We start from the raw sequence: 25,031 nt of genomic DNA on the forward strand, positions 1-25,031 counted from the left end.
TGACTGTGCTGATGAGACACCTCACCAAGAGTGGCTAAGGCCATCAGGTTCCAGGACTGGGTCCAGGTCCTTTATGAAATTGTGGCTCTGTCTTCTTCCTCCCCGTGTCTACTCTGTCTGCTTGCCTTTGTACACACCGGTTAGTCAGTCACTTCCAGTACCCAAAAGGATACAGAAATGACAGAGCCCCCTCTCGGGCTCTTCATTTTCTTTTTCTTTCTTTTTTTTTTTAATTTTTTAATGTTTATTTATCCTTGATAGAGTGAGAGAGACAGAGAATGAGCAGGGAAGGAGCAGAGCGAGAGAGGGACACAGAATCTGAAACAGGCTCCAGGCTCAGAGCCCGACACGGGGCTCAAACCCACGAACCGTGAGATCATGACCTGTCAGGCTCTTCATTTTCAATTGCTTAAAGTTTAGTCTCACTGCATAGGCTTCAGCCCCTTGATTTCTGTTTGCCACTCTAAACGTCAACAAAATGTAGCTCATGTAAAAGCCATTATGAAAATGTACATGACATATTAAAAACTACAAGTGTTTATTAAAAGACATAAAAGAAAATCTGGATAAAGACTTTACTGCTGGAGAAGACACAATACTGCAAAGGTTCATGGACAAACAGACAAACACATTATGAAACAGTGGTGAAAATCCAGAGACACACCCATGTGCACACAGAACGTTCATACATAATAAATGGGGCATTTCTTATCAGTGCCAAAAAAAGACCTTTCTTAAAGTATTAGGACAATTCTTTATCCAGTTGCAGGAGAGTCTTTAGATCCCTGCCTTCAAGCTCAGATCAGCCATTGTGGACAAAGAGATGGGCCTGTCCAGGGACACCTGCAAGGTCACCGTGTAGTGCACCAGTCTGCATTGTGCAAATGTGTGCTATTGAAATGGGAAGAAAGGGGTAAGATTAATCCAAGATCAACACTTCTGCCCCTTGTAGGATGTCAAGGGCTGGGCTCATTGAGGATGGCCTCACAGAACTTGCAAGAGTGCTCAGAAAAAATACACACCTGACGAGGGAATTGGTAAGTTTTTCCATTAAGAACCTCCTTAAAATATCTAAATATGTTGGGTTAGGTTATTTTAAGGCCTCTTTAACGATTACTGGAATAGTGACATAGACCAAGGGTCAGCACACTACTACTACCTGTGGGCCAAATCTGGCCCTTGGCCGATTTCTATAAATAAGTTCACTGGAATGCTAACATGCTCATGTGTTTAAGGATTGCCTATGGCTGCTTTTGCACTGTAACAGCGGAACTGACTACTTGTAAGAAAGGCACAGAAAGCCAAAAATATTTACTATCTGTCCCTTTATAGAAAAAGTTTGCCAACATCTAATATAGACCAAATGTTCCAAGCACTAGCAACATATAAGAAAAGCAAAGTAGACTAGAAGAAAGAGCTCTGAGCTGGGGGAGAAAGAGTGGTCTGCTCCCATCAACTTACCCATTAGACAAGGGCAAACTTGGCTTTAACCTACTCGGGCCTCAGTTTCTTAATTTTTAATAACAGCATTAGAATTAGGTTCTTGGGACTTCGAAAGACTGTCATTCCAGAATGGTCTCAATGAATTGAAGAGGGTAAAATTCATTCATGTTCTTACATTTCATTTTAAAGGATGTATCTTGTTTTCAAAGAACAAAACTGTTTTTGTAAGACTGACTGTGAAGGAAAGAAACGAATTTATAAGACAGAACTCCTCAGTTCTGAGCACACAGGAGAAATCAAATTGTACCTCACATTTTTCCAGGCTTTTATTTTAACTCTTCACACACATCAGTAATCTGACTCTTTGCCATAGAGAGACAATTGCATGTATTTGCATTTTGTTTGTGTGCGAGAATTTAATTTTTTACAACCCGCTGTGTTTTTCAGGCCCTTTAACTAATAGGCTTTTATCACCTTATGATTGCCTGATTTTCTCTTAATTGCTTTATGACAATACAATTTATTTGGATCACTCCCACCCTGCGGTTTTACTTTCTAATGAGGACTTTATGAATTTATATGTACGACTATGCATCAGCTTAATTTTCCAATCCCTCTTCTTCCCCAGAAATGGAGAAGTAGAATTGAAGTGAAGCAAAAGAGCCATAGGACACCCTTCCCGTTTTCCTCCATGGGGAAATGTCTGCACATAGAGTTTCCACCCTCGCAATGAGCCTCCACCCCTCTGCCCACTGTTATGGCACCTCTCTGGTCCCCTCCACACGGTTCTCAGAGGCTTTGACACACACGCACACATTGTGTACAGAAAGGACAAGCTGGCCCAAGGCCATTTGGAGATGCCAGAGGTCCTTCTGATCTGTGATTTGGACTTTATCTCCCCATACACAGTATGTATTAGATTTTTAATTTGGATAAGTGGAAGAACCCATTGTTTTGAAGACAACCTGAGTAAGTTCCGAACTGATTTTCAAGGCAGCCATTTCTTTTCCTTCATAAATTCTACAGTTCAGGCTTCTAACAAGCCATTTTGTAAGTATAAACACACTGAGTTTACCAGTTCAGCTCCACGTGAATGCACCATACATCTTAAGACTGCCTGTCACTCAGCTCTCAGAGTTGAAGATCTACAAAGGTCACAGACAGGGCAATCTACCTCCAATGGGGGCAGCAATGGACAGGCCAGGCCACATATCCCTTTCCCTTTAAATACAAAGCAGATCATGATCCACTGTTTTTGTAAGTATCTTAATGATTTGATAATATCGACCAATTTTTGTGAAGGGTTCTTTATCTCCCACTTCATTAAATCTTCAAGCAGATTTAATAATAAGATGATAAGCCTTATTCCCTTTTATGAAATGTATTGACCAAGGCTACATAAATGATATATGGCAGAGTTGGGTTCATAACCAGTGTTTCAACCCCAAAGCCCAGCTCTTACAAGGGTCCACTTGGTCTTTCTTCTCAAAGTACTTTCTCCTGCATTAGCTCACTTGATACCACAGCTGCCCTGCTGAGGTGACAGGGCAGGCACCCCGCTCTCCCTTCTTATAGACGAAGACTCAGGAATAAGTGTTGTTCCCCAGTTACAAGGAATAGAGTCAGAAAAGGGAGGCTTCCTGATCCTTGATCTAGGGCTCTTTCCATAAATACATTTTCTTTTTTAAAAATGAAAACCTTGGGGCACCTGGGTGGCTCAGTCTGTTAAGTGGCCAACTTCGGCTCAGGTTATGATCTCATGGTTGGTGGGTTCGAGCCCCACGTCGGGCTCTGTGCTGACAGTCAGAGCCTGGAGCCTGCTTCGGATTCTGTGTCTCCCTCTCTCTCTCTGCCTTTCCCCCGCTCATGCTCTGTCTCTCTTTCAAAAATAAATAAAACATTAAAAAAAGGGGAAAAAAACCCTACAATCAAACTGGAAAGGTTAGGGCAATGTGTGCTTGTAGACAAGTCAGAGGACCTGTGTGCTCACAGATCTTAGCTTAGCCACCAACAGGAGATGGGAGTCTTCTGGCCCCATGACCAATAATCAGCTCTAAGATCTTAGAGTGAGGGCAGAAAACAGAGTGAGCTGTGAGGGACAAGACAAAAAAGAATACCCTGGGTGGCCCACAGAGTGACGGCCAGGCCAGGCAGTGTGGAGCAGCAGGAGGACACCAGCTAGTGGCTTGAGGCTACAGCATTGCCAAAAGGAGGCGGGAAGGTAGATTGCCCAGAGGCCCATGAAGGCGTCACTCTGTGATCACCGAAGTCCCCAGTGATGACCCAGCGTGTGCAGGAAAAGGCCAAATTATATTTAATGGGCATAATTTAAAAAGTACTAGCACGCTTTAGGAGAATAATGGCAGTTGGCATTTATTAAGCTATCATCAGGTGCCCGGCACTGTTTTAAGCACGAGACATGTGTTAACATGTCAGGTACCATTAAAACCCTCAGGTGACACATGAGAAGCACAGAGAAGTGACTCGGTTGAGTCTCCTCACTGGTGACTGACAGCTGGGATTTGAACCCAGGCAGTCTGCCCCGCAGCCTCCCCTGTTGACCACCACTTTCCATGCAGCTGTCATTCAATGAGGATGCCTATGTGCCCCAGAGCCCATCGTTCTGAATAGCTAAGCAGTTTGTTTAATAAGACTTTATGATTTTGAAATCCCATTTACAAAACTGTCGAGTCCCATAACCGGTGAGATTTGTTTCTGACCTCATAGAACACACACGTGTTCTCAGTCACCAGTGAAGTCACTTCAACCTTCACGACTGCAGTTTAGACAGACTGAGAGGAGGCACTCAAACAGTAATATTAGGAACACGTTGGTGCACAAGCAATAAAGTCATAGGGTTCTGAAAAGAAGTGAAATGTCTATTTCCCGTGAAACACATATCCCTTAACAGACTCCCAGTTTGTAAATCTGCGGTTGAAAAACAGTGAAACACAATACCAAATACCACATTAAAACAAAACCATAATGACCAGTGTTAGTTTCCTAGAAGAAAGTGGTGCTGTTATCAGTCAGAAATGATAAATAATGCAAAGAGAAAGCTTTGAGATTCCAACCCTTCTAGTCATAGGCTCAGATCTGAAGCAGTAACTCGGGCCCCCCCTGGCTTGCCCCACTGAGCCGTGGGATAATGAGACTGGCTTGCAGCCATGGTTGTGGGTTACCCCAGTCCCCAAACCCACAAGTCACCACCACAGCTTTTCTCCTGCCTCGAGGCAACCTTCAATTTCAGAAGGGCACAGAATCAAACAGAAAGCAATTAGTGTGGCAGAACCTTGAAAAGAAACCAATAGCCAGGATCTAGAGTTTTCTACAGAAAGCCAGGATTTCCTTATTTGCAGAGAGAAACAACAAGAACAATTAAAAGTTTCAAATCATGTACAATTACTTTCAAGTCGGGTCTGGGGAAACATAAATAGATTTCATATCAGAGCTTTAGCCCGAGTCCGGGGCTGTTTGTTTGTTTTAGGGAACTCTGCTTTCATCTTTGAGGAGGATGTCATAAAAGCACATTTCAAAAAATTACCATTGGCACCCAGTTTCCTATTTGATTACATTTTGGCACAAAGCCCTGCTAGGAGTATAGAGCCCCTCTCTCTGGATCCCTCTGACAGGGAGAGAATCAGATGGACTGCCTACCCTTCACCACTCTCACCCTCTATGCTGGGGCAATCTGACATTGTGGAAGCTACAAGAAATAACTGAAATTATTTAAGAAAGTTGGTACTTTCCATTTCAGTTTACCTCAGGCGAATTCATCAGCACCCCCTTGAAGCAGTGATACTAAAAGCACTATAAGGTAGAAGCACCAGATACCAATTACAAGCTGAGAACTAAATGCCATAATTAATGAGACGTACACTTTAATCTAAAACAAGTCAAAAATGTTCCTGGATAAAGAAAAAAGTAAAGCAAGACTCCATAATTATAATAAATTGGTGTACAGTGGATAGATTTCTCCACCTATCAAACAACAAAGATAGTTATGTCTTTGAGATACTAGTCAAGTGTTACAATTAACATCTAACTCTGAATAAAGATCTCACATTAACAAACAGATGAGTCAATTGTACATTGAACCCCAAGGATGTATGTGTATCAGTGGCCCCCCCGCCCCCCACCAATTTTAATGGACTCTTAAAATAAGATTATATACCCTTTTCACAATCACCATTTGGATAAAATGTCTCTTGCATATTTTTCTGACATACAGCTTCCTGTTTTCCTTTGTTTTCTACAGATGAGTCAATGGCTAAATGCATTTGATATTTTTCTTTTGTGCTTTCCCTGGAAATCCGTTAATTTCAATACATTTCTTTTTGGAAATCAACGCTATTCGCACTGACGCTTCATTGAGGGCGATACTTATTGTCCTCTGTTACAGCCTTCTAGAATATGTGTTAAAAATATGATCAGACTCACATCCTTGAGGGTTTGTTTTTCACTGTCTTAGTAAAGATCGGTAGGTACATTTGGAGAAAGATGAAGAGGAGGAGGGGACGGGGAGAGAAAAAATATAAAACCATTCTCGGATCATTTTAAAAGCTTCTGCCAGGATCAGGGCAATATGAAAAGGGGAAAATAGACCGGTAAGCGAAGGGCTTTGTGATCATAAAATGAATGTGTCAAGGTTAAAGTATTCCTCTAATCCCAGGCTGCAGGAGGAAAGCTACTGCTAATAAAGTCCTTCCATGCAGTTTTATTCACCAGCTCGCTCTTGACAAATGGAAACAGGAGTGCAGCCTGGAGACCAATTACAAATCACTCTTCTGATTCCCTTAATCCCTTTGTTTCCATTTCTGATCAAAATAAATTTTTTTTAGACAGTAAAAGGAAAGAACTTATAAATAGTCTAAATCTTCAGCTTACCAGAAAGACCTTGGCTAGAGTTGTTTCTCCCCCTCAACCTTTTAAGCCACTTAGTGACCCCTTCCACGTCTGTCTCGTGATGCTAGGAAGCACTTGCTCCCAAGTAAAGTCAAGGCAGTGATGTGAAGACAGTAGTGTCTGTATTTTCCATGCGACCGGTGACGTTACTAAATGATCCCAAACCTAAAAAGAAGACCTTGTTTAAATACCTGTTCCACCATGAACAAAGTTGGAGCAGACCATCCGCTACTGCTACTGTTTCCAGTTATGATGATGACAATACCTAATATCTACTCAGTACTTCTTACGAGCCAGGAACCGTGCTAAGCACTTTATACTGACTCTCATGGTAGGCCTACGGGCATAAATATCATACAGTATTTCTCAGGGAGGAGCAAGCATGAACATAACTAACCTGAGGTCACAGCCAGAGCATGGTGGAGTAGAGGCTTGAGGTCTTGGGCCATGCATTGTAAGGCCTAAACTTTCAAGAGCTGCCTTAGTATATTTGAGCCTCTTAGGGTCCCGCAGGCCTAAGTGTGATATCTCTTCCTCTCACCAGATATGCCCCACTCCCTGACCCACTAGGAAAGGCTTCCCAAATCTCTAGTTTCCCTATTAGCTGGACCAGCTGCACCCTACCTGGTCTTCAACCTAACAGGTTTTACTTCCCTGCAAGCTTGCAAAATTATTCAAACAAGCCAATGACATCCTCCCATGGGAATCAGGGGGCACCTTGCCCTCTTGTTACTACAAAGCCTGCCTCCCACGGCCCCTTCTGGTTCACTCTGTCGCCAAGGGCAACTCTCATGTGACCCTGTATGGCTTGCAGTGTCCCCCTCCCCCAGGCTGTGAGTATGTGTGACTAATGAGGAGGTGGTCAGAAGAGGTAAGTGACTCAAATCCCTGAGACCTTAACCACTGCCTGTTACCCTCTGTTCGTGGCGGTTAGCCAGAAAGAAGGATGGGCTACTAGACAGGAGGGCTCTCTCACAGCAAGCTCGACTTCTCTTGCCACAGATGTAATCTTTCCCTCACCCCCACCTTGCTGCCTGGGTGGTGCTGCTTGCCTAAGAGGCAAAGAGGCCTACTGGAGAGCCATCGGATGCCTGGTTAGTTCTGGCTGTGGTGAGAGCTAGGGCTACTGAGCTAGTGGCCAAAAGCTCTGAACCGAATGCATCATGAGGCCAGATGCTATTTCCAAATGCACAAGGTCATTTCTCTAAGCAGATCTATCACTAAGCTGGAGGATCCGCAGTGAGTGACCCTCCCTTGGTTTTATCAGGAGAAAGAAACCACCACAATGTAGAGCATGATTCTCACAGGTGAGCCTTAAGTTTTAACCCATGTAGGTGATTTGAGGACTGGAACAGCTGAGTTGAACCCCAGGCATTGAATCCTAGCCTGGGTGGCTGGGAGCAAAACCAAGACTTGGAAAGTCACACAGGGAAGAGAACATCATCTAGGTCCTGGTCTCAGCTTGAACCTTTGCTAGCTGAGTGAACAGACAGCTGTTTGATGTTTCTGAGTTTCAGGAACTTCATCTGTAAGGCAGGAGTTATGGAGATTGAACAGGATAATGGACATCAAGAACCTAACACATAGTGAGGATACAAAGGGAGGAATCGGGGTCCCTCTCCCTCTTTCTGGGGGCCCCATTCTAGGTCTAACCTAACACTGTGTCCCTGGCTGAGTAGACACTAGACAGCAAATCAATATTAATCTGTAGGAGTGGTCAAGTTCTAAGATGCAGATGGGTTCCAAGTCTGAAGAGGCAAATCTCTCCATCTTACAAGTTTTGGTCAATGTCTATGTCACAATATCTCTTTTTCTAAAACTAATCTTAGGGCTACAGGAGGTTTTTGGTTTTATTTTGTGATAATTGACATGTTTGTAGTGGTTGCTACGTTATTTATATTTGATGGGTTCTACTTGTGTTTGTTATTTTGGAAGAGAGATTGTTTTCAGTAGGATGCTGTCTTTGTTTTGAAAGGTAGCCCCAACTATTTGAAGGATGGGGGTCCTTTAGCAGTATATTAAAGGATAGCATACGTATCTTAACTTGTTAGGCTACCTTTTGAATAATCATGTGGCCTTGAGAAAATTGTCACTTTTTCATCCCTCAGTTTTCTCAATTATTGGGTTAGATATGCTGTAAATTCAATACCAGTGAACTATTAATAGTATTTTTGTAATTAGCTCAAGTTTATAAGGATTGCTTCTCTACAGTGTTACAGTGTGGGTTTAAAGTGATTTCTAAGTACTGGGGTTTCTGATCATGAACTTGTCAGTTCCGAAAGGCCAAAGTTCCCCCACCTATTCCCGTTCCCCATGCCCATGGGGCTTCGATCCACCTTACCAAATTCAAACTGATGATATATTTGCTTAATCTCTCCTCCTGCCCAAGATCTCGATGGAATTCCTCTGGAAAGACAACCCAGTTGGCTGTTTTCTCTTGATAGCATTAGGGAAGTGTTTGGAGACCATCCAAACGTTCGTGGTGGCAGCAGAGACTAGCAGCACAGTCTTTCTCGCTGTGCTTTGGGATAATGTAGGCACTACTGGCAACTCACCCCAGTAGCCCTGAGAAGTCAAATCTATGAAGCCAAATCAGGATCAGGCCATTTCCTCAAAACAAGGTGTGCCTCAACAGGAAGAGTAGATGATGCGAATATCTCTGAAAGAACCCCCAAGCAGAAAGCATGGCCTTCTGGGTTCTCTCTTTCATTTCTCTGAATATTTCTCTTAACATTGCTTGTTGGAATCAGAACCGTTTTTTTTCTTTAATGTTTTTTTTTTTAATTTATTTCTAGGAGAGAGAGAGACAGCGTGAACAGGGGAGGGTCAGAGAGAGAGGGAGACACAGACCGAAACAGGCTCCAGGCTCCGAGCTCGCAGTCAGCACAGAGCCCGACGCGGGGCCCGAACCCACGAACCGCGAGATCGTGACCTAAGCGAAATTCGGACGCTTAACCGACCAAGCCACCCAGGCACCCCAGAACCGTTTTCTTTAAACAGAATGCTTCCTAGAGTTCTGTACCCTCCCCTATTCTCTCTTATAATCATGTCCCTTCCACACTACAGCCACTGAACTAGAACACACCATCAATTCAGGTGTACAAACTGTTTACACAACAACGTGAGGGAATCTCAAAGTACAGGTGACACAGGGATTAGGTGCGTTACAAGCACAAAGCCTAACATTACTCAATTAGCTTGGCAGAGCTTTAAAGCATTTGGTCCCACTCAACAAACATTAAACAGCTCCTTGCTCTCCCTGTTTCCTTCTCCCAATTGTCACTCCCCACCCCATCTCAAACTCTAGGCTTTTGTATTCACTATCCTGTCTTTATTCTTGCTAAGATTTTTAGTCGTTCATCCAAAGCTATATTTTTTTTTTCCTTGAAAACTAAGGGCAGAGTGTGTCTAGACAACCCATCCATCCCCTCAGCCTTGGAGTAAACCCTTCTTCTAGAAACCTCATGGGCCTTGACTTCCTTCTGAAATAGCCCACAATTGCTCTCATTCACTGGGATTCAGAATAGCCTCAGTCTCTCTGCCAAGCTCTGTCTCAGTCTTGGTCATCTTAGGTCAATGAGGCCACCTCATTCTGTTTACTCTTTTTCTTATCCCATGATCCTCTGAAAAGGCCCACTTTCCACCTGTACCCCTTGCTTTAGCAGATGGCCTTCTATTTCCATGTGTATATGTTATTAACAGGATTCAATAGCTCCATCCTGCCGTTTAATGTCCTAGTTAGGTTGTGCATCCAATGGCCTTTACTGACTTGGACCTCCACACATTTCAGCTGCCTGCCAGTGTGGGCCCCCTGAAGACTTCTGAAGGAGTAAGGATTTAGAGTTTTACTGCAGCATTCAGACAGAGAGATGAAAATACCTAATTCTACCGCAGAATTTAAAGAACAGGAAAAAGTATTATCCTTTCACTTATTCACTCCTTCACTTATACCTACAAGCATCGTTCATTCATTCAGCTCTCTGCCGCATCCATGCCAGGTCCTAAGAAAGAAAAGAGGCTAAGCAACTCAAGTCCAGCAGAGCAAACGACAGGCACATGGGTTCCACCATGTGTGGTAAGTGCCCTATGGAGGGAGGAGCATAGTATTCCCAGTGGGGAGAATAAAAATTCTGTCTACAAGGGACCATTTGAGGGGGTCTTTAAAAAAAATAAAGAGAAAATGAAAAATATATAAGCATGTTATAATTATATGGTGGAAGGAGATGGAAGTCAAATTATACATATGATCTTTTTATTCGTTTTTAAAGAATCTTCCCAAATATCCACAGGCTTTGCTTTGTAGTTAAGGAGTGGGGTGGGGGGGAGGAGGAAGCATTGTTTCCAAAGATTAAAGTCAACCCCAGGTCACCCATTAAGGCTGTGGAAGAGAGGCTGGGTTTTGTCTCCTGCTGTATTCTCTCTTTCCATTCCTCAATAGCCTCATTCATTTATTTATCCTTTCTTTTACTTACCCATTTTCTGTCGTTTCCTTTAATGTCTATTTGCTGAATGCCCATGTGCCCTTGTCCATTTCCCTGATTCTCTCAGAGTGGTATGGGGCAGTAGGACTGTGAATAAAACTAACAACTCATGCTCGGGGTGAGGCACTGAAAAACCAGAGTGCCTTCTTCCTCTCTCTCTTACCCAGCCACCTTGGAAGCCGTTCATGGAGAGAACAGAATCATGAAGTGGCAAGCACCTGGCTTCCTGAGTCTCTGGGAGGAGGTGAGTCCCCGCCAAATGGCACCAAACTTGGTGTGAATGAGAAACAAACTTTCACTGTGTTGAGCCCCTGCAATTTGGGGGTTTATTTGTTAACACAGCATAGTCCAGGCTAACCTTACTAAGTTGACTAGTCCATCTCCACTGCCTTCAAAATATAAAGTGCATTTTTTGTAAAAATGTTGTAAGGCTAGTATCTTGATAAGATACAAAATTCTTCCATCCTTCTCTTCTTACTACATTTCTTGTGCTCCTTTCCTGTTTAAATTGGTTGGAGTTTGTTGTTTGCACCAAGTCAGTCAGCTGAGACGCATGTGTAAATTTACTTATGCAAATAAGTGTCACTCTACCAGTATATACCCCACCCTGAAGTACTGACTCCAGGTAAAACATAACAAAAATCATCTAGCTCAATTCACTCTGCCTACATGAATCCAGGGTCCTTGTATGCTATGAAGTAACATTTCCTCAGCCCCATTCAACTGAGAAGTATCAATGGGCAAAGATACTGGAATGCAGACTCAGCCCCAGGAAATACTACTGCAAGGAAGAGTGCCCATATATGACTGATCAGAGACAGTAATGAACACAATTTTGCACTCATGCCCATTCTCTGTCTGCTCCTGACCCATTCTGTTCCATGCACCTTCATTGCACTAAAATTCCTTTAAGCTAATTGAAATGCCGTAAAAATCTCTATTGGTAGTTAGATTCCAAAGCCATATAGCTTCTCTCTTTGCATTTTCTTTATTCACATCTATCATATGTATGTATGTATGTGTGTGTGTGTATAGCTACATATATATGTAAATACTTCCTACAAAAAAAATGTCAATGAAGAGTAAGTTAAATCACCTCATCAACCTTGCTCAATAGTTTGTTGAAATGTTACAGGATTTTCTCAGATAACATCCATCATGCCTTGTAACATAACATCAGGACTTAACCTCTGAGTTTCAACAAGTGCTTTATTTGCCTTTAAGTCACTTATTAGTGATATTGCACAATTAAATGATTACCACTGTTAAATTAAGGAGCCACCTTTCCCATTTCACCTGATCCTGCCCAGTTTCCAGCATGACCAGGTGCTTAAAGCTCAAGGGGAAAGTTATTCATGGCCATAAATGTATGACAAATGACCCCTGAGCCACTTATTGAAGATATTTTTCTCCAATCAAAAGTTATTTAAATTACAGGAAAATTCTTTGACAAACTCTTCCCTCATATATTTGACTTCTATTATACAGATTTCTGGTTTTGTTCCTTTTAGGCATTACGTTTTCTCTACTTTTCCCTTTAAAGTGCATTCGTTTCTATAGAAACAAGAGTCTCACTAATTTGGGGAAAGCTTAGAAATCTCCAGACAAAATGTGGTATACAGTAAATTTCTGCAGTGTTTTGAAATGTGTCTCCTGGGTTCATTTGGGAAATCAAAGGATTCTTAGAAGGTCATTGTGACTGCTCCATCTCTGATATAAATTTATTTGACAGATTAGAAACTCATACTTGGGCCGATCTCTAAACTATTTTATATAATCCTGATAAAATCTTTCCTGAGAACCAAAATCCTTCCTTTAACTTTGCTACATTGCTTGATTGTTTTGGAAAAAATGGCAGCTGAATTAAAAGAATTGTTTGCTCCTCCAGCTAAACGCAACTGTTGGTATTCTGGCCTCACCTGTGTTTGTTTTATTAGCTTCAAAACATTTTTTTAAGATTCACTGAGACTTGCTCTAAGGAGCCTCAAATCAGGGCCCGTCAAAGATGAGAAGGACAAGAATATAGATGAGAGAATATAGACATGTCTTGAGCAACTATGTCTCTCCATCGTTTTTGAACAAAATGAAATGGATACTTCCCATCCAATCTTTAGTGGAATGAGAGCTCCCCAAAGCTTAGCCCTAGGATGTCTCTGGCTCCTAAGTAAACCCCCGTAGCTACCTAAAGCGGAAGACCCTCTACTATTCTAATTGATTATTTATGTGCAATCTGTCTCTATTGCTGATCGCAAATGAAGGTTATAATGTATTCATTCATTTGTCAAATATTTACCTAGTGCGTACTATATATTGGACACTGTTTTAGGTGTTGGGAATATAGCAGTGAATAAATGAGATCAAAATCTTGAACCCCATAGAGCTTACACATAATAGTGTGTAGATCTACCTGGGTAAAGTAAGTAAAAGAAAATATATGAAACGTTAGGTGGTATAATTGCTAGTGATGAAAAATGAAGAGAAAATGTTACAGTGTGCTAAAGGGAAGGGTGTAACTTCAGATAGGATGGTCAGAGTCTTTATCTCCACTATGTAACATCCTTCTGTGTTAAAACATTATCAGGGTTTGTATCCAGAAGAACCTCTATAGACATATTTATACAGACATACCTACTTCATATAAATCGAAGACTTTCTCTACCTTTTATTTTCTAATTTTTCTAGTTTTGATTATTTTTTATATATGTAATAAGAGTATTTTCAGTCTTTATTGAAGTTTCAATGTGGTATAGCTATTCAATTATTCACTCATCTTACAAATATTTATTGAGTATCTACTGTGTGGCAGACATCATTACAACATATAGGTGAAGATGCTTTCAGTAGCATATAAAAATAAAAATGACTTAAAAGAGATTAAAAATAAAGGAAATGTTTTGGCTCATACAACTGAAAAGTACAGAGATGAGACCAGTTTCTGGCCTAGCTTACTCCAGTGGCTCAACAAGATCAAACAAAGAACCTGTTTCCTTGCCATCTATTTTTCTGTTCTGCTTTCTGTGGTTTCCGTATCATTCCCTACTAGTCCCAACATGGCTGCCAGAAGCTTCCACAGAGAGTTTCTTTGCCCCATAATTCCCAGAAAAATTCTGAGATTAGTTGTGATTAGACCAGCTTGGGTCACATGCACACTTCAAGCCAAAAATTTTTGTGACCAGAGGAGGAATACAATGATTAGCTTAGCCCAGGTGCCCAGGTGATGTGAGTCACCCCTAGAACCATGGTTGTAGTCAGGTTCTCTACAACTACATAATCAAAATTGGAAAATGGGTCCTACTGAAAAGGAAGACTTTGGGAATAAATGTCAAGAATATAGTGTTTACTACATCTGAATTCAGGATTTAAAGATGAATGAAATTGGCATAGTCCCTACCTTTGAATAGTTTTCCAATTTATGTTCCTGTTGCTCTTTTCATTATTCTCATTCATTTTTTGAACCCAGTAGAAATATAATTTGAGATGGAGAATAAATATTTAATAAGCACATAGATAAGAATATATGTATGTGGTGTGTCTTCTTGTCTAGGATCTAGGATATGTACACAGCTCCATATGATCTGGATGCCTGAAACCTATGCTGTGTGAAAGTCAGAAGACAATGGACCATCATCAGGGAAATGCAAATCAAAATCACACTGAGATATCACCTCACACATCTTAGAATGGTTATTATCAAAAAGGTAAGAAATAACAAGTGTTGGCAAGGATGTGGAGAAAAAGGGAACTTCTGTGCACTGTTGGTGAGAATCTAAATTAGCGCAGTCACTATACAAAACAGTATGGAGGTTCCTCAAAAAAATTAAAAATAGAACTACCATATGATTCAGCAATTCTAGCTCTGGGTACTTATCCAAAACAAAACAAAATAAAACACTAACTTGAAAAGATAATATGCATGCTATGTTCATTGCAGCATTGTTTGCAACAGCCAAGATACACACACACTAGAATGTTATTTGGTCATAGAAAAGAATCTTGTTGCAATCTTGTCATTTGCAACAACATAAATGGACCTCAAGGGTATTATGCTAATTGAAATAAGTCAGACTGAGAAAGTCAAATGCCATATGATCTCATTTACATGTGGACTCTAAAATGAAAACAAAACTAAACAAAAACAACCTCAAAAGTATAGAGAACAAACTGGTAGTTACCAGAGGGGGTGAGGGTGGTGAGAGAAACGGGTAAAGGAAGTCAAAAGGTCCAAACTTCCAGTTATAAAATAAGTAAGTTGGGGCAACTGGGTGGCTCAGTCGGTTAAGCATCTGGCTCTTGATTTGGGGTCAGGTGATGATCTCACAGTGTGTGAAATTGAGTCCCACATTTTGCTCTGTGCTGACAGTGTGGAACCTGCTTGGGATTGTCTCTCTCCTTCTCTCTCTGCCCCTTCCTTGCTCATGCTCATTCATTCTTTTTCAAAATAATTAAATAAATATTTAAAAATAAAATAAAATAAGTCATGAGGAGGTAATGTACAGAACATGGTGACTATAGTTAATAATACTCTATTGCATATTTGAAAGTTGCTAAGAAAGTAGATCTTAAAAGTTCTCATTTTACAAGAAATTTACAAGAAATTTTTTCTTGTAACTCTGTATGGTAATGAATGTTAACTAGACTTACTTGTTACCATCACTTCACAATGTATTATTTTGTAGACCTGAAACAAATACCACGTTACATGCCAATTATACCTCAATAAAAAAACAAAATTAAAAAAAAAAAGGAAGACCTTCCTTGACTAGGGATATTCAATTGGAAATTGACTCTAGAAACTTCATAGGAGATTCTGGTGGAGTCTCTCTAACACCTTTTTAGAAACAGGGCTGGCCCACACATCCCTCCAGACCAGGAATGACAGAATTCTGTTTTGAACAGCCTTAAGTTGGCTGCATTGATCTTGCAGAGGAAAGTCTGACCCCCAGAGGTTGCAGCCAAAGGGAACTAAGAATATTCAGAAGGGTGATGGAACGGAGGCGAAGTGTCAGGCCAGAAACAAGCCAATGACTACGTGCAGTTACGCGTGGCAGAGACAGAGCAACTGCAGGAAAAGGCTGCAAACAGTGAAACTGGGGATTCAGACAGAATCCTATGAAGAATCCCAGGACAGCATGGGTAGCTGTGTTAATGACTTGTCCCCAGTAGCAAATGCAATAACATTGTCCTCAGTGGCCTCATAGCAAATGTGGAATAACTTAGGTTAATCAAACTATTTGTTCTATTGTTATTTATGGAATGGATCTCAAAACCCACAATTGGTTGCTCAACCCAAAAAAATTTACCTCCTGCTACTCCATAAATAATCACTACCCATGTGAAACAAAACAGGAAATGAAAACACTTGGTTCATCCCTGGAGGGATGCCATGGACATGCATTGTCAGAGCTGCCGTTACAACATGGATCATTGACTCATGGCCAGGTGCCCTGGTTGGTTACCATGCCCCCGGGGACAGAAGTAAGGTAGAGTACCTGACTGTGATCTGACTTTTAGCACTTAACAAGCCGGATAGACTCCACGTGGGAGGTAAACTATTGTCTTTGAACAACTTTCAGCATCCTAATTGATGTCTTCTTCAGTTTTGTATCATGTTTTCAAAGCTGAACATTGTTTTAGTCTGGATTTGGTGGGAATCTATTCCCACTACATCATGGGCCAATTTTTCCTCCTACAGGTACATTCTTTGACTTTGATATATCAGTGAATATATTTGTCTTGTGTGAAACCTTATTTAGATGTGGTAAGTTCTTCTTCCCTCCCAGCTCCTGTTCAAATAATAACAGCAGTTCCTGGGTATTGAGTGTTTTCTGTGTGTCAGACCCCGTCTTGAGCTCTTTGTGTGGACTATCTTGTTTCATTCTTACGAAAGCTCTAATAACCAAGTGCTATGATCCCAATTTTTCCAATGAGGGAAATAAGTGAGAGAGTTTAAGTGATTTTTCTCAGTGTTACTTCACTAAGAAATGACTTTGAGGTCTTTGTAACTTAAAATCTACAAAATTGGGAGCATGGTGTACTTCCTAAAAGGCTCCCACGCATACCATCACTGTTTCTTTAGTGTACTCCTAACACATGGAGTTTGCTTTTTTTAATGAAGTGAGAGGAAGCTGCGTTGACTCACCCCCACCTGCCATTCTACCACTTACTGGTGCTATCAGTACCCCAGAGTGTCCCATCTGACTGTGGGCCCTGACAGCCAGTGCATGAGGAGTCAGTCTCACATGGGAGACAAGCCAGCTGTGTTGTTCACTAGATGCACTCTCAGTGGCTACTCTGGAAAATCAGTCGGTATAATACTTGGCTGGTGACTTTGACCTAGAACTTTGGGTGCCTCTGCTAATTCAGCTCCCGGTGGAATATTCTAACTGCCCACTCGAGGAATTCCTGGCTTCTAAAAATAATTTAGGATGTCTGGAAAGTGTGAGCTCTGCGATGGATAGTGCTATGTGTTGTAGTAAACACCCTCATACATGGAATATTAAAATCCATGAACCTTGCTCAAGCTCTCCTTCATTACATATTCAGGGGTATTAGCTATTAAAGCTAGGCTTACTCCTACTTTTACTTTTTTTTAATTGTCCAAGCTTGTTTAATGTAGTATTAATAATGACAAACAATTATCAATAAAATCATGAAATGTATCCATCCAACCAAAAACAATTGAGGTAAATTATTATGTGGATTCCTAATAATATAGCCACAGTATGAAGCTGAGTAAAAATGTTAATACAGAATACTAGGTAAAGTTCCTTTTTTTATTTTTTAAATATTTTAATGTTTATTTATTTTTTGAGAGAGAGAGAGACTGTGAGACAAAGCGTGTAAAGAGAGGGAGACACAGAATCTGAAGCAGGCTCCAGGCTCTGAGCTGTCAGCACAGAGCCTGACATGGGGCTCAAACCCACAAACCACAAAATCATGATCTGAGCTGAAGCCAGACGCTTAACCAATTGAGGCACCCAGGCGCCCTGAAGTCAGTTCCCATTTCAAAAACTGTGTTTATATACATATGTGAACAGTAAAAAAAATAACTGGAAGCATTTGGAATATTGACTAATATGTGTTTCTACATAGGTGTTTCGAAGTATTGTGCTCATATCACTTCTTTCTAAGCATCACATTTATAGCTTGGAACAAACACAGTTCTCTCAGTTTATAATTTGTAGCCACTAGTTCCCCAGCTTCGGGATGTTACCTTTAGAATCTGTAGTTTGTTGGGGCGCCTGGGTGGCCCAGTTGGTTAAGCATCCAACTCTTGGTTTCGGCTCAGGTCATGATCTCACGGTTTGTGAGTTCCAGCCCCGCATGGAGGAGCCAGCTTGGGATTGTCTCTCTCTTGCTCTCCCTCTCTCTGCCCCCACCCCTGCTTGTGCTCTCTTTATCTCAAAATAAATACACTCTTTTTAAAAATAAAAAAAATCTGTAGTTTGTTGGTATTAAGTTCTACTCTTTTGTTCTGTTTTGTTTGTTTTTGATGTCGTCAATGTTTTCAAACTTTTTGCAATTCTGAGAAAATTCTGAAGAGGAAAAAAAACCCAGAAGATTCTTGCAGCATGCTGGAACTGTTCTTGAAACAGACAGATGCTCAAAAAGATGAGCAAGGGATTCTACTTTTGGCCACATGGTTTATTGGGAGCTCCAGGGTACTTTCCCGCTCTGGACCACTCAAGTGCAGAAATACAGTGGGCCTGGAGTGACTCAGAGGTAGAGCAGAGCAGGGGTGGAGTGAGGAGGCAGTGTGCAGGGACTGGTGACAGGGGTGGGTCTGAATGTGGCAGTGTACGTAGGCCTTAGTGGACAGATCACACGCACACAGGATAAAGTGACTTAAATTTCTTCAGATTAGATACCGGACCCAAAAGTACCAAACTTCCAAAAAGATTTCTTACAAAGAGTTTTGGCATTTGTATATAGTAGTTTGTTTGGTCTTGTTGGAAAAATCTAGGAAATCACTGGAGTCTTTTGGAAATACTATATATGAAATAAATATACCATAATTCACTTTTTAATTTCATATTAGCACATTATTCGTCTATTCAGCAATATTTCTTGACTACATGCCACATGCCAGGCTCTGTACAGAGCAATAAACTAAACAGACAAGGGGGGCGCCTGGGTGGCTTAGTCGGTTAAGCGTCCGACTTTCGCTTAGGTCACGATCTCGCGGTTCGTGGGTTCGAGCCCCGCGTCGGGCTCTGTGCTGACTGCCAGCTCAGAGCCTGGAGCCTGTTTCGGTCTGTGACTCCCTCTCTCTCTGACCCTCCCCTGCTCACGCTGTCTCTCTCTCTCTCTCTCTCTCCTAGAAATAAATTAAAAAAAAAAAACATTAAAAAAAAAAAACTAAACAGACAAGGTACCTGTCCTCACAGGACTTCTAATTTAAATGTGTGCTGATCAATAAATGAGGGAGCACTAAACATGTAGAGCTACTGATCATTGAAAATGTTGCTAGTCCAGATTGAAATGTGCTGTAAGTATAAAATACATCCTGGATTTCATACACTTGGTAAAAAGAAAAGTTAAATATCTCAATTTTGTATATTGGTTCCATGTTGAAATAATAATAGTTTTGAATACATCAGGGAAATAAAATATATTAAAGTTAACTTTACCTGTTTTTCTGGACTGTTTTAAGGTGCTTACTAGACAATTTTAAATTGTATATTCAACTTATATCTATTTCCATTGGACATTGCTAGACCAGGGATTCCCAAACCTCTCTTTGCTCATCATTATATGAGAAGTGTAAACTACCGTTTCCCAGGTCCCTCTCCCCTCTTCCCACCCAGAGTCTTATTCCCTTAGTTTGGGTGTGGGCTCTGGTGCTGGCATTTCTTTTTAATGCCCTCATGTGAGACAATGGGGTGCTGTTCCGGAGGAGACTCATGGAGCTCACTAAGGTAGGCTGTGTGCTGGCCACCTGGGAGATATCCTTAAGTCACCCCCTGATGGTCACCTTAACTTAAAAAAATTTTTTTAAACATTTATTTATTTTTGAGAGACAGATGGAGACAGAGCATGAGTGGAGGAGGCGCAGAGAGAGAGACACACACACAATTCAAAGCAGGTTCCAGGATCTGAGCTGTCAGCACAGAGCCCAACGCGGGGCTTGAACTCACAAATCTGAGAACATGACCTGAGCTGAAGTTGGGGGCTTAACCAACTGAGCCAGCCAGGTGCCCCAGGCCATCTTAACTCTTAAAATATGTCCCAAACTGATACACTTATCTTCCAGAGATAGAGTTTAATCCCCCTCCTTTTCTGTGTGAAGAAGACCTAATGACTGACGGCTAACAAATAAAATGTGGCAGAAGTCATCCTATGTGGCTTCCAAACTAGGTCCTAAGAGGCATTGTGGCTTCTGCCTCTTTTTCTTTCCCTCATTATACCCCAGGAGAAGCCAGCCACCATGTTGTGAGGACACTCAAGCAGCCCTTAGGAGAGGGACACAGAATAAAGAACTCAGGCCTCTGCCAACAGTCAGTAGGAACTTACTAGGTATGTGAGTGAACCACCTTTTAGAAGACCATCTCATCCCAGGCAGACCTCAGATGACTGCAGCCCTGACTGACATCTTGACTTGCAAGCTCAGGAGAAACTCTGATCCAGAACCATCCTGCTAAGTGACTCCCAAATTTTTGACCCACAGAGACTGGATGAGATATTAGTATTTCTTATTTTAAACTGCTAAGTTATAGGGTAATTTTAACGCAGTGTCGACACAATGTGGCATGGGGCCTCATGCTCCTCACCATGGCATCGCCAAGGCCACTTGCCAACGGTGGGCTGCCCAAGCGGCTCAGAACTAATAGTGAAAGTGCTGTAAAGCAATCCCTCTTAAGATGGGGGCCCAGTAACCACAGACAACCATTGCCACTGCAATGGTCCATGCCCTAAGCATCCAGAAAGGAACTTGAGTGCTGGCCTCGGAGGTCACGCAGCTCAGCTACCTGGCTGCAATTTTGATGCCTCCCTGCTAGTTACACAGCACAGCACCTGGTGAAAGTGCACCAGGACAATTTTACATGTCCTCTGACCTTTGCTACGAGCGTGCAAGTGCCCCTATTCTCCACTCTAACCTGATTTTACTCTCCTCAGCCTCCATCATTCAAAAATGGGGGTGCTTAGAAATACACATGCACTTCTGCCCCTTTTGACTCCCGACCGCAGTCTCCTCCCCCACACATTTCTCACTTCCCACCTACGTCCTCAGACCCACAGCTGCGCTTGCCTATGATTACGATTTTATCCTTACTTTTGGTATTATTACATATCGCCATTCCCCTTTGCCTCCCCAAACACAGTCCCACCCTCCACCTCTCCTACATTCCTGACACATAGGCAGTCCTCAGGAGGAAATCGTACAATGCACACTTTTACATGAAGGAAGCAGTAAGGAAAGCATTATGGAAGTCTTCGTCAATTATAGAAAGAACTATTGTAGATTCGTGGTCTTGGTCAAGAAATTCTGCTCTAGTTGATCTGGCAATAATAACAGTAGAGTAATAATGCTTAACTTCCTTTTGTGACACCATTATTTCAAACTAAACTCCTTCAACTTGAAGTTCTTTAAGATTTATAAGGTAAGAAGTTAGTTTCAACTCACTGGATCACCCAAGTTGTTCTAAAATGAACACCTAAGTATCAACATCAGTCAAATGCTTCATGCTTTTTTCCAGTGCAAAAGTGGAAACAAAGATTACCTTATTCCTAAAGGGTTTTTTTTTTTCCTCCATATTTTGGCCTGGCTTGAAATCAGATTCGTGTTCTAAAAAGGAGCGATTAAGTACAGACTTCTGTTTTAACGGGATGTATTTAAGGCAGCCAGGAGCATTCTCCCTGCGTTAAGTCAAAAGGTCTTAATCAGAAAGAAAAACTGATTTATTGTCTTAACACACGTGTCACTTATTGTTATGAGCGCTCTCCAGGGAAGTGTATGCTATTTCAGCTTGGCATAAATAACTTCTCCATTCTTTCTGACACTGAACACTCAGGTTTGAACCCAAGGGCATCTGACTCTAGGCTGCCCAAGTCAGTCTTCCACTTTGCTGCCAAAGGCATTTCTTTCCCCAACACACACACACTTTTTAAATGCTCTGCCCTCCACCTCTCCAGTATTCTCTTCCACCCCAAAGAGATAATCCACATATTTCAAAAGATTCCTTGTTAGTGACATGATAACTAGAAGCCCACCAACTTGCATTCTGGGCTACTAGGTTCCACTCCTTTTAGTGACAAAGGAGAAGCCCACTAATGATGTTTATCCATCTCAGCCTGTGTTTGACTAACGTTTGAAAGGGGTTTTGTTATCATTAGACATTCCTGAACAATCACTCTCTCGGAACATCAAGCACACGGAAGGAGAGGTGAGGGTCAGGATGGGGGAGGAGGCTCAGAAAGAAAAGCTTCCTGGTTCCATCCTCCCCGCTTGTTCAGCGCCATCTAGTGGAGGATTCCAATGCGACTGTAGGAATCAGAAAGACGGGCAGCGGTTCTACAGGCAAAGAGGGTCTTCTATTCGTCCGCTCAGGTGACAGGCAGCCATTCACTGTTCATCTTGTGTGGATTATACACATTTTGAATGATACACAGCACATATTTAATCTTACTGTTTCATCTTACCTTGTCTCCACGCTGAGATATTGGACTCCGTAACTCCCTCTGGATGTGTGGGCAGGGAATGCAAATCGTATTAATACAATCAAAGCAAGCAGTGCCTGGGAAAAGATCAGAGAGCATTTCAAAGTTAGATAAAACAGAATGCTGTTCCAATGTGGCTCCTTATTCTAGTTGTATTATCTTTACAATGACATTATTATAAAATAAACGGATACATATGTATAAGTAAGTTGTCTATAATTGAAATAATTGAAATTTTAACCACTATAAGTTTTAATATTATTACTTTTGGAGGACTACTGAAGAAAACCTCACATGAACCTCATTTACTATACAGAATCCTCAGGAACAATTGTGATACGTGGGACTGTCTGCTCCCACACGAAATGGCCCCTATTATCATTAAGTTCTTGTATTACCATTAAGTTCCTGTGCCCTCTTTTCATAGCTTTTCCTCCTTCTCACTGACATCTACACAGGAATTCTATCTACCTTCTTGTAGCGCCCCACTGCACCACGTTTCTTAATTGTTTACCTCTTTTAAACTTAATGGTAGACAAAAATAGAACGAAATTTTATAGAAACATGTTTAAATTAAGAGTGAGACCCTCTGGGAGGCGCCTGGGGGGCTCAGTCAGTTAAGCGACTGACTTCAGCCCAGGTCATGATCTCACCGTCCGTGAGTTCCAGCCCCGCGTCGGGCTCTGTGCTGACAGCTCAGAGCCTGGAGCTGCTTCTGATTCTGTGTCTCCTTCTCTCTCTCTCTCTGCCCCTCACCTGTTTGTGTTCTGTCTCTCTGTGTCTCTCAAAAATAAAAATAAAAATGTTTAAAAAAAAAAAAAAAGAGTGAGACTCTCTGGGTGCCGGGGTGGCTCACTTGGTTGAGCATCCAACTCTTGATCTCTGCTCAGGTCATGATCTCATGGTTCGTGGGTTGGAGCCCCGAGTCTGGCCCTGAGCTGACAGCACAGAGACTGCTTCTGACCCTCTGTCTCCTCTCTCTCTGCCTCTCCCCTGCTCTCTTTCAAAATAAATAAATAAGCTTTAAAAAAAACAGTGAGACCCTCTATGACTCATCTGTGGGTAAAACGTACCTGTTTTAATTAATAGAATTTATGACAACACTTTTGACTTTCCTTTCTCACTTTGTCCTGAGTTACCAGAGGTCTTCAGAAAACTGAAGTGTCTAATAAGTCACCTTCAAATTAGCTAAGTGCAAAAGATTTTTGATATAGTGTTAGCTAAGGGACATCGACCAAAATACACGTTCACATAAAACATATAGAAAAGGACCAATCCAACTGGAACAACAATTTAAGGAAATACATATTAGATACTCCCAACCATCCTGTCATGCAGATTCTTTTCATGACTAATTTTTGGTCTGTTCCTTTTTTGAAATCAAGTAGCTATAAATAAGAGCTCACTGGATATTCTTTACTTTCTCCTCAGTCTCAGATTCCCTTGCTAGGACAGTGTGGCAAGTGATCTAAGCTGGAAGATAGTGACTTATTCATGAAATTCTAACCCGGTTGAAGGACGGCAAATGGCCCCCTAGAAGGTGGTAATAGTTGTATGGTGTCTCTACTTATAGGTTAGAACCTTGGTTGAAACATGATGTCAGGAGACTAAGATCTGGGGAGGGATTCCCCTTCTCAGGGGCAGATACCCTTCTATGAGGTCAAATAGGGGTTTAACCACTTGGAGAGCTCTCTTTAAGAAACAGAACACAACAGGGTGCCTGGGTGGCTCAGTCAGTTGAGCGACAGACTCCAGCTCAGGTCATGATCTCATGGTTTGTGAGTTCAAGCCCCACATCCGACTCTATGCTGACAGCTCAGAGCTGGAGCCTGCTTCGGATTCTGTGCCTTCTTCTCCCTCTGCCTCTCCCCCACTCACACTCTGTTTTTCTCTCTCAAAAATAAATAAACATTAAACATGTTTAAAAAGAAACAAAACACAACGTTACAATTAGGTAAGGAAGTAAATATTTAAGAATAATTTCAAGGAGGTGATAAATACTATACACCGCACAAAACCCAAATTAATAGAACTTTTTCTCAGCTACCTGACACTGCTACAATATTTTTTCTACACTTTCATAGTTACATACTCTTTGATTACCTCTTTTCTTTAATGTTTATTTGTTTTTGAATGATAAAGACAGAGACAGAGTATGAGCAGTGGAGGGGCAGAGAGAGAGAGGGAGACACAGAATTGGAAACGGGCTCCAGGCACTGAGCTGTCAGCACAGAGACCAACACGGGGCTCGAACCCACAAGCTATAAAATCATGACCTGAGCCAAAGTTGGCGACTTCACCGGCTGAGCCAACCAGCTGCCCCTGATTGCCTCTTTGAATAACAATTTCTTTGTGTAATTTTCTATAACAACAATGAAACATCTTGCGGTCCTTTCTGTAGCATTGGATCTTCTGGCTTGGCCAAAAAAAAAAAAAAAAGAAAAGAAAAGAAAAGAAGAGAAAAGAAAAGAAAAGAAAAGAAATTAGATCAATGAGAGTTAAGGATGTCCTCTATGAACGGAAATGTGGAGTCTCTACCTGTGG

The sequence above is a fragment of the Crocuta crocuta genome, unplaced genomic scaffold (assembly GCF_008692635.1).
Source record: "Crocuta crocuta isolate KB4526 unplaced genomic scaffold, BGI_CrCroc_1.0 scaffold587, whole genome shotgun sequence".
Classification (NCBI taxonomy): domain Eukaryota; kingdom Metazoa; phylum Chordata; class Mammalia; order Carnivora; family Hyaenidae; genus Crocuta; species Crocuta crocuta.